Source organism: Neomonachus schauinslandi, chromosome 2, assembly GCF_002201575.2.
Source record: "Neomonachus schauinslandi chromosome 2, ASM220157v2, whole genome shotgun sequence".
In the NCBI taxonomy this organism is placed as follows: Eukaryota; Metazoa; Chordata; class Mammalia; order Carnivora; family Phocidae; genus Neomonachus; species Neomonachus schauinslandi.
This window is the reverse complement of record NC_058404.1, coordinates 61,057,120-61,069,668: the sequence shown is the minus strand read 5'-3', so window position 1 is coordinate 61,069,668 and position 12,549 is coordinate 61,057,120. Positions and strand designations below refer to the sequence as shown.

General features: G+C 34.6%; 1 pseudogene; it reads right to left on the bottom strand.

Annotated features, from left to right (window-relative positions):
- Positions 1-7,643: 7,643 nt before the first annotated feature.
- LOC110588407 lies at positions 7,644-8,571 on the bottom strand (annotated as a pseudogene).
- Between the last annotated feature and the right edge of the window lie 3,978 nt (positions 8,572-12,549).

Here is a 12,549-nt window from a genome sequence, read left to right as displayed (position 1 = left end):
GGAAAAAACATGCAATGGGAAAAAGACAGTCTCTTCAATAAATGGTGCTGGGAAAATTGGACAGCCACATGCAGAAGAATGAAACTCGACCATTCTCTAACACCATTCACAAAGATAAACTCAAAGTGGATGAAAGACCTCAATGTGAGACAGGAATCTATCCAAATCCTAGAGGAGAACATAGGCAGTAACCTCTTTGACATCGGCCACAGCAACTTCTTTCAAGATACGTCTCCAAAAGCTAGTGAAACAAAAGCAAAAATGAACTTTTGGGACTTCATCAAGATAAAAAGCTTCTGCACAGCAAAGGAAACAGTCAACAAAACAAAGAGGCAACCCACGGAATGGGAGAAGATATTTGCAAATGACACTACAGATAAAGGTCTGGTATCCAAGATCTATAAAGAACTTCTCAATCTCAACACCCAAAAAACAGTCAAGTCAAAAAGTGGGCAGAAGATATGAAAAGACACTTCTCTGAAGAAGACATACAAATGGCTAATAGACACATGAAAAAATGTTCATCATCATTAGCCATCAGGGAAATCCAAATCAAAACCACATTGAGATACCACCTTACACCAGTTAGAATGGCAAAAATGGACAGGGAAAGAAACAACAAATGTTGGAGAGGTTGTGGAGAAAGGGGAACCCTCTTACACTGTTGGTGGGAATGCAAGTTGGTACAGCCACTTTGGAAAACAGTATGGAGGTTCCTCAAAAATTTAAAAATATAGCTACCCTATGACCCAGCAATTGCACTTCTGGGTATTTACCCCAAAGACACAGATGTAGTGAAAAGAAGGGCCATATGCACCCTGATGTTCATAGCAGCAATGTCCGCAATAGCCAAAGTGTGGAAAGAGCCGAGATGCCCTTCAACAGATGAATGGATAAAGAAGATGTGGTCCATATATACAATGGAATATTAATCAGCCATCAGAAAGGATGAATACCCAACTTTTACATCAACGTGGATGGGACTGGAGGAGATTATGCTAAGTGAAATAAGTCAAGCAGAGAATGTCAATTATCATATGGTTTCACTTATTTGTGGAACATAAGGAATAGCATGGAGGACACTAGGAGAAGGAAGGGAAAAATAAGGGGGGGTAGTTGGAGGGAGAGATGAACCATGAGAGAATATGGACTCTGAGAGACAAACAGGGTTTTGGGGGGGGGATGGGTTAGCCCGGTGATGCGTATTAAGGAGGGCACGTACTGCATGGAGCACTGGGTGTTATACGAAAACAATGGATCGTGAATCACCACATCAAAAACTAATGATGTATTGTATGGTGACTTGCATAACATAATAAAATTAAAAAAAAAATTGATGCAGAAAAAGCATATGACAAAGTTACAGCATCCCTTCTTGATTAAAACTCTTCAGTGTAGGGATAGGGGGATATATCTCAATACCATAAAAGCCATCTGTGAAAAGCCCACAGCAAATATCATTCTCAGAGGGGAAAACTTTTTTTTTTTTAAGTTAGAAAAAAGAGCTTTTCCCCTAAGGTCAGGAACATGACAGGGATGCCCACTCTCACCACTGTTGTTCAACACAGTACTAGAAATCCTAGCCTCAGCAATCAGACAACAAAAAGAAATAAAATTATTTCAAATTGGCAAAGAAGTGAAACTCTTACCCTTTGAAGATGACATGATACTTTATGTGGAAAACCCAAAAGACTCCACCTCAAATTTCCTAGAACTCATACAGGAATTCAGCAATGTGGCAGGATATAAAATCAGTGCATAGAAATCAATACACTAACAATGAGACAGAAGAAGGAGAAATTAAGGAGTTAATCCCACTTACAATTGCACCCAAAGATAAACTCAAAATGGATGAAAGACATAAATGTGATACAGGAAGCCATCAAAATCCTAGAGAAGAGCACAGGGAACAACCTCTTTGACCTCAGCCACAGCAACTTCTTGCTAGACACATCTCCAGAGGCAAGGGAAACAAAAGCAAAAATGAATTATTGGGACTTCATCAAGATAAAAAGCTTCTGCATAGCAAAGGAAACAGTCAACAAAACTAAAAGACAACCTACAGAATGGGAGAAGATATTTGTAAATGACATATCAGATAAAGGGCTAGTATCCAAGATCTATAAAGAACTTATCAAACTCAACACCCAAAAAACAAATAATCCAGTCAAGAAATGGACAGAAGACATGAACAGACATTTCTCCAAAGAAGATGTAGAAATACCCAACAGACACATGAAAAATTATACCACATCACTTTGTATCAGGGAAATACAACCAAAACCACAATAAGATACCACCTTATACCAGTTAGAATGGCTAAAATTAACAAGACAAGAACAAGTGTTGGCGAGAATGTGGAGAAAGGGGAACCCTCTTATACTGTTGGTGGGAAGGCAAGCTGGTACAGCCACTCTAGAAAACAGTATGGAGGTTCTTAAAGAAGTTGAAAAGAGAGCTGCCCTATGACCCATAAATTGAACTACTAGGTATTTACTCCAAAGATATAAATGTAGTGATCAGAAGAGGTACCTGCACCCTAATGTTTATAGCAGCTATGTTCATAATAGCCAAACTGGAAAGAGCTGAGATGTCCATCAACAGATGAATGGATAAAGAAGTGGTATATATATATATATATATATATATATATATATATATATACACACACACACACACAATGCAATATTACTCAACCATCAGAAAGGATGAATACTTACCATTTTCACTGTTGTGGATGGAACTAGAGGGTATTATGCTGAGGGAAATAAGTCAAGCAGAGAAAGACAATTATATGGTTTCACTCACATGTGGAATATAAGAAACAGTGCAGAGGATCATAAGGGAAGGGAGGGAAAGCTGAAAGAGAAGTCATCAGAAAGGGAGAAAAACCATGAGAGACTCTTAACTATAGGAAACAAACTGAGGGTTGCTGGGGGGATGGAGTTTTTGGGTGATGGACATTAAGGAGCACACGTGATGTGACGAGCACTGGATACTATACACATCTGATGAATTATTGAACTCCACATCTGAAACTAATGATGTACTATGTGTTGGTAATTGATTTTAAATTAAAAAAACCCAGCTATATCAAAAATTACATTAAATTTTTCAGCATTCCCATTAAAAGCAGAGATTGCCATATAATTAGAAAATAGGACATATCTATTTATATGACATCTGTAAAAAATATACTTTATACATAAAGACACTAAAAGCAAAAAAAACAAAAACAAAAAAAACAAGAAAATGTCTATTACTATCAGGCAAAATAGAATACAGCATAAGGAATATCACTGGGGATAAAAGAGGACATTTCATAATGATCAATATGTCAATTGGTTAAGAAGACATAGCAACCCTAAAAACAAGAAAACAAAACAAAAAACAAAAATAAGGCTCTGTAAGGTTTTGATTATTTCCTGTTCAGTACAAATGCCTCAAACTTTTATTAGGATGTTATATATAACATTTTGCTATATTCCAAATTATTATGCCTTTTGGGCATATTGTTTTATCTCTTTATATCTTAACCTCCTGTCCTGGATCATATACTTACATATCTTACCATACTCTAGATGGTTCAAAAAACGTAAGCCCAAAATTAGCCAAAGCGAAAAATAGCCAATTCTAATTGTAGTTGGTATTTTAATTCTTCTTTATCAGTAACAGGTGTAACATGTAGGCAGAAAATTAAGAATACAAAAATACTTTTAAATATTGACTGATTTGGTCTAACTGATAACTTTACAATTGGTAGAACCAGGAAACAGCTCATTGCTCATTTCTTTACTTCTATTTCAGGCTCCTGAAGTTTTCTGGGCAGTATTGAAATCTTTATCATATACATTTGGAATTCATGTTACCTAATCTTGGCTGATAGTTCATTGCTATTCAACAATCTGTGTGTTCAGCTTTTATTCTATATCTCATTCTTCAGAGTAAGAGTTCTTAAGCCTCTATACAGTTTGAGTGTGGGTTATCACTTTATCATGTCTTACTGGCTAGCTGAAATTACTGAGTTACCCCAAAAATATTTTATCAAATTCACTGAAACCTTACCTTTACAGCCTGTTTTTATGATAGGAAGAAATATTTTCCCAACTATTTGGGGCTTCCATATTTTGACTTATCAAGTATTTTTAAAATATATTCTACCTCATATTTTGATTCCTTTCATCAGGGTTTCAAATTTAGTATGTCCTAATAAATCTGAGCCATATGTACTGAGATAGGAAATAGTTTAACCACTGAAGGTCTTTATTTTGCTAGTACTATATGGGTTGTAAAAAGTCCTCTAACATTTTTGCTACACTCCCAAGTCAGTATGCCTGAAAGCATTACCCTCTATGTCTTGACCTACTGTTACAGCCCATACTTTTACTTCTCTCTAGATGAATATTTCTATTATTTTAAACTTGTTAAAATTCTACTCATTTCTTGGGGTGCCTGGGTAGCTCAGTTAGTTCAGCCTCTGCCTTTAGCTCAGGTCATGATCGCAAGGTCCTAGGATCAAGCCCTGCATCAGCTCCCTGCTTAGCAGGAAGCCTGCTTCTCCTTCTTCCTCTGCCATTCCCCCTACTTGCATTCTCTGGCTCTCTCTCTCTGTCAAATAGATAAATACAATCTTTACAAAAAAATTCTACTCATTTCTTGAAGTTGGCATTAGAAAATATCTTCTGATGAAAGCATTTTCTACTTCTTTCCCTGGAACTTGGTATTTCCCTCATTTCAGTTATGATTGTGTTTATATACCTTAATGGCACTCATTATGAGAACCAATATCTATATCATTACTTAATCTATCACTATATTGCCATCGCCTTGAACACAGATGAATTGCATGTTACACAATTGTCATAATGTCTTGCACATAATAGGAACCCAAAATATGTCAATTTGAATTTATTTGCATTTAACCTCATTCTCTCCTTCTATATAGTTTTGACTGGGCCTGTGCAACCTCTTTAATTTGGCCTCCTATCTACATATTCTTAAAATCAAGAATTACCTTAAGCCAATACGGGAAAAATTACATTTGTGACCACAAAATAAAAACTTCATGTATGGAATTTACAGAAAAAATAATAATATTTTCATTTATTGAATAATAGACCAGTTACGTTTTCTAAAAAAGAAATTATAATGACTGAAAATAATTAAAATATGCTTGCTGTATTATTGTACCCATCATTTAAATTAGGAGCAATACAGAGTCAACTTAGTAAAATGGTGTTAAGAGTCTAGTCTTGAGAACTTTACTACCTGGGCTCAAACCCCAGGTTTATTATCCACTGTGTATTACCTTGGAAACATTACTTAACCTATCTGTGCTTAGGTTTATTTCTCTGTTAAATTTATATACAATAGCATATACTCCGATTCATGGAATTGTTGTAAGAATTAAATAAGATGATATTTGTAATGTTGGCAAAGAGGTTAAACATTGTAAAAATGTTAAAATAAGTAAGTATATACTACTTTTATTTTCCATGTATGTATCCTTAATTAATTTTCTACTGCCTGTCCAAAAATTGGAGAAGTATAAAGGACATTTTTTATACTGTTTTATATTTGCTATGATCATAAGATGGAAGTGACCCAATTGCTTTTTGAAGTGTTTCAAGGTAATTATCCAACCTAAAAATAAAAACACTCTAGTCAATTGAACATTATATTTTTCCTTTATTTTTGTGACACTTCAGATCTTGAGATTCTTAGAAAATGTTTCCAAACTTCTGTCAGATTTTACTTTATGTTTGTCATAATTAATAGGTCTCCTTACCTTTAATTTATTTTCTATTCAATCACTTCTGCTTATTAGCATTAATCTACTTAAACTGATGTATTTATCATTTCATTCCTTTGGCCATCGATTGTTCTCAATAATGCCTAAGGCAAGTTCAACCATTATCGCCTTACTTTCCATTTATCTTTTGTTTTCTTCTAGCCTTTTCCTCTCAAACCAACCATATGATCCTGTGAAAATATTTTGGACAAACCCTGGATGCTTTAATCCTGTTTATCTCATCCCTTCCCTCAATTTCGTTATTCTCACATGCCTATCTCTAGATGTATTTCCCAACTCTGAATGATGGAAAGAATATGGATTTGAGGGTCAATATCTGGGTCTAGATAAGGACTCTGCAAATAGGTAGCTGTGTGAAAGATGCCTGTTTACTTAAATTGTCTGGGCCTCAGTTAATTGGCTTGTGGTAGGATTGAATTATATAAAGTGTGTAGGGTATCAAGCACATAATACATGCCATTTAGTGATGTGCTCTTCTTTCTCAACCTATCCAAATCTCCAGATCCCAGCTCAAATTTCGTCTCAGAAAGAAATTTCTTTGAGTCATGGGAATGGGTTTTCTTTCTCTCCTAAACTTATTTATTGCACTCATTTCATACTTTTAGCCTTTCTTTTTCTTTAGCTTTGGGAGGTCTTTTTTTATGTATATATTTTGTTTTATTGATTCCATTAGATTGCAAACTATTCAATTACTCTTATCCCCAGAGTCATCTGAAAGAAGACCTTCAAGTATATATTATTTTTAATTTATTAAAGTTTTTAGCATTACTTTATCTGAGTTATTTTATATCTGTTGCCTTTACCTACAAGTTGTAAAAAATTGAAACATATTTTAGAAACACAATTTAAAATATTTTTCTAAGTGATTTTAAATAAAGGAAGGCAAATGTAAAAATACAGTAGTTTATTTTGTTTATAAAAACTTCTACTGCAACAATAGCTAATTGTGTTATCTGGTACCATATATTTTATGAATAACAAAAAGTAGATCCAAAAATAGCACTAATATGCTGTGGGAGGAGGTTTGACAGAACTCAGAAAAAAAAGGTATTACAATATTGTCATTATTCAACTTAAAATTTCCACTGAAATTAAAAGTAATTGAGTTAGCCAATGCATACCCAAATGTATTTCTGTATGCATATTTATTTTAAATTATTTGCTTTCAAATACAAGTACTACTGAGAAAGAGAAAGGCAGCACTGACATGTAGGAAGTAGCCTAGTATGCTCAGCTAGGTCTTATGTTCTAGGTTGAATATAAAAAAATAATTCACAGAATATCAACATTAAACAAGGCTGCTCTGTGACCATGATGAATCAAGACAAAAACAAGATCATTCTGAAATCATACCTGAATATAGATAAAACACGAACATTGTCTAAAACACAAAAATGGCCAAACATACTTCTATCCTGGCTAACGTAAGTGACTGTGGTTTCTTTACCAAACAGAACTTTGGCCTAGACCTAGTCTTTTTCTAGATAGATTTGTTAAAAACTAATCATATAAATACCTGTACTTCCTTATAACATTTAAATAAAGCAAGTCTCACTTTCTTAAATGCTACAAAAAATGAAACTACTAAACACAAACCCAAATCCTACAATTCTTTTCTAATAGTCTCTTACTAAGATACCCCCAGTACCACCTGGAGCCAGGTTGTCAGGTCTCCAGTGAGATATTTACATTGGCTGTATACTGAAATGTCTCCCTAGTTATGTGACTCCACAGGCAGCTGCTGCTGCTGCTTTTCCTCTTCCTCCCCCTTCTCTCCTGCTCCCTCCCCTGCCTCCTTCTACTGAATAAAAGCCAAGTGTTTTTTATTTGTTCATTTCTTGAACTTGAAGTATTTCTCAATGGTGACCTTGGCTTGAGACTCTTTGCCATCGTCCTTGACTACCACACAATTGCAACCAACCACTTTCAGCATTTTCCCTCTGTCAGTTTTACAGAAGCCTATCTATTCCCCTAGTTTCTTGTTATCAACCTTGATGAAGTTGTTTCGGTGTTCAGCACAAAGGGCCTCCACCAATTTGGCATACATAGGCTCATTAGAGATGGATGCAAGCACACAAAAATGGGCTTGACACTTGTCTAAAGCTTGGGTAGCTTTGTAAATTCCATGTGCTAGGCCATCATGGACAAGAGCAATCTTTACCACCTCTTACAAAGTAGCATAAATGTCCATTACACCTCCAGGATCAATGTCTTCCTCAGCATTAGACGATCTTTATTCTGTTGCTAACTGTGACAGGTTTTCAATCTTTGTTAAATTCCATGTCCTTAGAAAGTGCCCCCACATCAATGAATTATTTCTCACCCAGTCTGGTATTCAGCTGTCTTGATCAACCAATCCCAGGGGTTTTTCTCTGCCAGCTTATTTTTGCAACTGCTTCAATATATAGCTTTTCTCCTTTCCCAAGCCCAGTAAATGTCCATTGGAATTATGATAGTATTTAATCCTAATTATAATCCACAGTAAGGGAGGACATACACCATCTTTTAATGGGGCATGTATTGTCTTGCAGAGCCAGTGTCCTCATGTATAACAGTTCAGATGTCCTTATCCCGTATTTCAGGGTCCGAGGCCCTAAAGATAGCATGACATATCTATATTGCTGAACATTCAAATTCTGTAGCTCTGTGACATTATTGCCTTTTCAAATCGTTGCTCAATTGTGACTGCTCTTCTAATGAAGGAGATAAATGGTCCCTTTGTAACTTACCAAAGAAGTGCTCTGACTCTTGCACTTCATCTTGAAGTGTTTGTCAGGAACCCTTAGTTTCATCTTATCTCTCTAAAGGACTTTGATACAACTAAATAGTAACCAGTCAACTCCAGTATCTTTGTAGACACTCTACAAATTCCCCTCCTCTGGTATTTTACAAATTTCTGAACATCACACCTATACTTCCCCTGCAACTGCCATTTTCCCATATCACTATAAGTAAAACCTTTTGCAAATGGCTGCCATCTTATGTGACTGATTGTCTTTGTTCCATTACATAGAATAATGTAGTTTTTGCCTTTCCAGCAATGAGTGAGCCAGTCAAAAATCCCCTTTTAATATGTTTTTAGACAACTCTTGGTACCATTTACATTTGTTCAGGTCAGCCAAGAAGCAGACACTAAGTTTGGTAGTATGTACAAGATATTTTAGGGGAAGAAAGCAGGTGAGGACTTCAGAAAATGATGCATATTTTACACCTTGGAAGGTAGGACAAAAGGAAGGAAAGAGTAGGAAGTATCTTAAATTATAGCACATTTCCAGGGAAGGTTCTACTTGGTTAATTTTGAATCCTTGAGCCAAAGGTGTCAATAGGAGGAGTCCTTCCCAGAATGGGCAGTGACTCATGCAAACAAACAGACTGTTTCTGTTTTTTCATTTGCCTTTTAGATTGTGCATATTCATGAATCATACAGTATATTTCTTTTTCTTATTTAATTTAGCATAATACCCTCTAGGTCCACCTATATTGTTGCAAAGTAAGATTTCATTCTTTTTTATGGCTGTGTAATACTCTATTGTATATACATAACATATTTTCTTTAGTTATTCAGCTACTGACAGACACTAAGGTGTTTTCCATATCTTGTCTATTATAAGTAATGCTGCCATGAGCAGAGGGTGCACATACCTCTTTGGATTGGTGTTTTCATTTCATTTGACTAAATACCCAGAAGTGGTAATCCTAGACCACATAATAGTTCCATTATTAATTTTTTGAGGAATCTCCATACTGTTTTCCATAGTGGCTGTACCCATTTACATTTCCGTCAACAGTGTAGAAGGATTCCCTTTTCTCCACACTCCACCAACACTTGTTACTTCCGTATTTGTAATAATAGCCGATCTGACAGGTGTGAGGTGCTATGTTTGTGGTTTTTAATTTGCATTTCTCTGATGATTAGTGATTATTAAGCATCTTTTCAAGCACCTGTTGAACATCTGTAAGTCTTCTTGGAAACGTATATTTGGGGCACCTGGGTGGCTCAGTCAATTAAGCGGTTGCCTTCCACTTAGGTCATGATCTCAGGGTCCTGGGATCGAACCCCACGTGGGGCTCCCTACTCAGCGGGAAGCCTGCTTCTCCCTCTCCCTGCCACTCCCCCTGCTTGTGCTCTCTGTCAAATAAATAAATAAAATACTAAAAGAAAAGAAAAGAAAACAATGTATATTCAAGTATACTGCCCATTTTTAAATCAGGTTATTTAATTTTTAAATTTTTAACTTTTTAATTCAAATATAGTAAACAGTATTATATGAGTTTCAGGTGTATAAATATAATGATTCAACAATTCTATATATTATTTAGTGCTCATCACAATAGTTGTACTTTTAATCCCCTTCACCTATTTCATCCATCCTCTCACCAACTTCCCTTTTGACAACAACCTGTTTATTCTCTATATTTAAGAGTCTGGTTTTTTTCTTTTTTTTTCTTTTTTTTGTTTCTTAAATTCCATATATGAGTGACATTATATGGTATTTGTCTTTCTCTGACTAATTACTTCACTTGGCATTATACATGCTAAATCTATCCATTATGCTGCAAATGGCAAGATTTCAGTCTTTTTTTTTTATGGATGAAAAATATTCCACTGTGTGTATGTGTGTATGTATGTATATATTTATACATTCATTCTTTATTCATTCATCTATGGATTGATACTTGGGTTTCTTCCATATTTTGGTATTATTAATAATAGGGAAATAAATATGGGGGTGCATATATCTTTTTGAATTCATATTTTTATATTCTTTGGGTAAATACCCAGTACTGGAATTACTGGACAATATGTTTCTATTTTTAATTTTTTGAGGGACCTCCATACTATTTTCCACAGTGGCTGTACCAACTTGCAATCCCACCAATGGCATATGGGATTTTCTTTTTCTCTACATCCTTGCCAACACTTTTTTCCCTTGTGTTTTGATTTTATCCCATCTGACAAGTGTGAGGTTGTGGTTTTGATTTGAATTTCCATGATGACTAGTGATGATGCGCATCTTTTAATGTGTCTGTTGGCCATCCATATGTCTTCTTTGGAAAAATTATTCAGGTTTTCTGCCCATTTTTAATTAGATTATCTGCTTTTTTGGTTTCGAGTTGTATAAGTTCCTTATACATTTTAGATATTAACCCCTTATCAGATATGCCATTTGCAAATATCTACTTCCATTTGATGGTTTATCTTTTTGTTTGGTTGATGATTTCCTTCACTGTGCAAAATCATTTTATTTTAGTATAGTCCCAATAGTTCAATTTTTCTTTTGTTTTTCTTTCTTGAGGAGACATATCTAAAAAACTGTTTCTACAGCTGTTGTCAAAAAATTACTGCCTATGTTTTATTTTAGGAATTTTATGGCTTCTAGCCTCACGTTTAGATCTTACTACATTTTGAGTTTATTTTTGTGTATGATGTAAGAAAGTGGCCCAGTTTCATTCTTTTGCCTGTAGCTACCCAGTTTTGCCAACACCATTTGTTGGAGTGTGCCTTTTTCCATTGTATATTCTTGTCTCTTTTGTCATAGATTGACCATGTAGGTTTATTTCTGGGCTCTCTACTCAGTTCTATCCATCTGTGTGTCTATTTTTGTGTCAGCACCAGACTATTTTGATTACTACAGCTTTGTAGTATATCTTGAAATCTGGAATTGTGATACCTCCAGTTTTGTTGCTATTCAAGATTGCTTTGGTTATTTGGGATCTTTGTAGTTACATACAAATTTTTGTTTTATCTGTTCTACTTCTGTGAAAAATGCTGTTGTATTTTGATAAGGACTGCATTAAATCTGAACATTCCTTTGTGTTTTATGAACATTTTAACAATATTTGTTCTCCCATTCCATAGCATGGAATATCTTTCCATTTGTTTGTGTCATCTTCAATTTATTTCATCAGTGTTTTATACTTTTGTTTACACATCTTTCACCTCCTTGTTTTAGTTTATTCCTACATATATTATTATTTTTGGTGCAAATTTCTCTTTCTGCTACTTCACTATAGTGTAGAAAAATGAAACTGATTTTTGTATATTGATATTTTATACTGTTACTTTACTGAATTCATTTATCAGTTCTAGTAGTTTTTTTTTTTTTTATGGAGTCTTTGGGGTTTTCTATATATAGTATCATGTCGTATACAAATAGTGAAACTTTACTGCTTTCTTGCCAATTTGGATGCCTTTTATTTCTTTTTCTTGTCTGATGGCAATGGCAAGTATTCCAGTACTATATTGAATAAAGGTGGCAAGAGTGGATATTCTTGCCTTTTCCTGATCTTAGAGGAATAGCTCTCAGTTTTTCACCATTGAATATGATATTGGCTGTGGGTTTTTCAGATATGATCTTTATTATATTAAGGTATGTCTCCTCAGCCTACTTTGTTGGAAGTTTTTCTCAAGAATGGATATGGTCTTTTGCCAAATACTTTTTCTGTATCTACTGAAAATATCATACAATTTTTATCCTCTCTAGTTGATGGTTGTATCATGTTGATTGATTTGTGAATATTGAACCATCCTTGCATTCCTGGAATAAATTCCATTTGATCATAGTAAATATTTTTTAATGTATTATTTGATTCAGTCTGCTAATATTTTGAGAATTTTTGCATCTGTGTTCATCATAGATATTGACCTGTAGTATTTGTTTGCTTTTGCTTTTTGTAGTGTCTTTTCCTTTTCTTTCTTTCTTTCTTTCTTTCTTTCTTTCTTTCTTTCTTTCTTT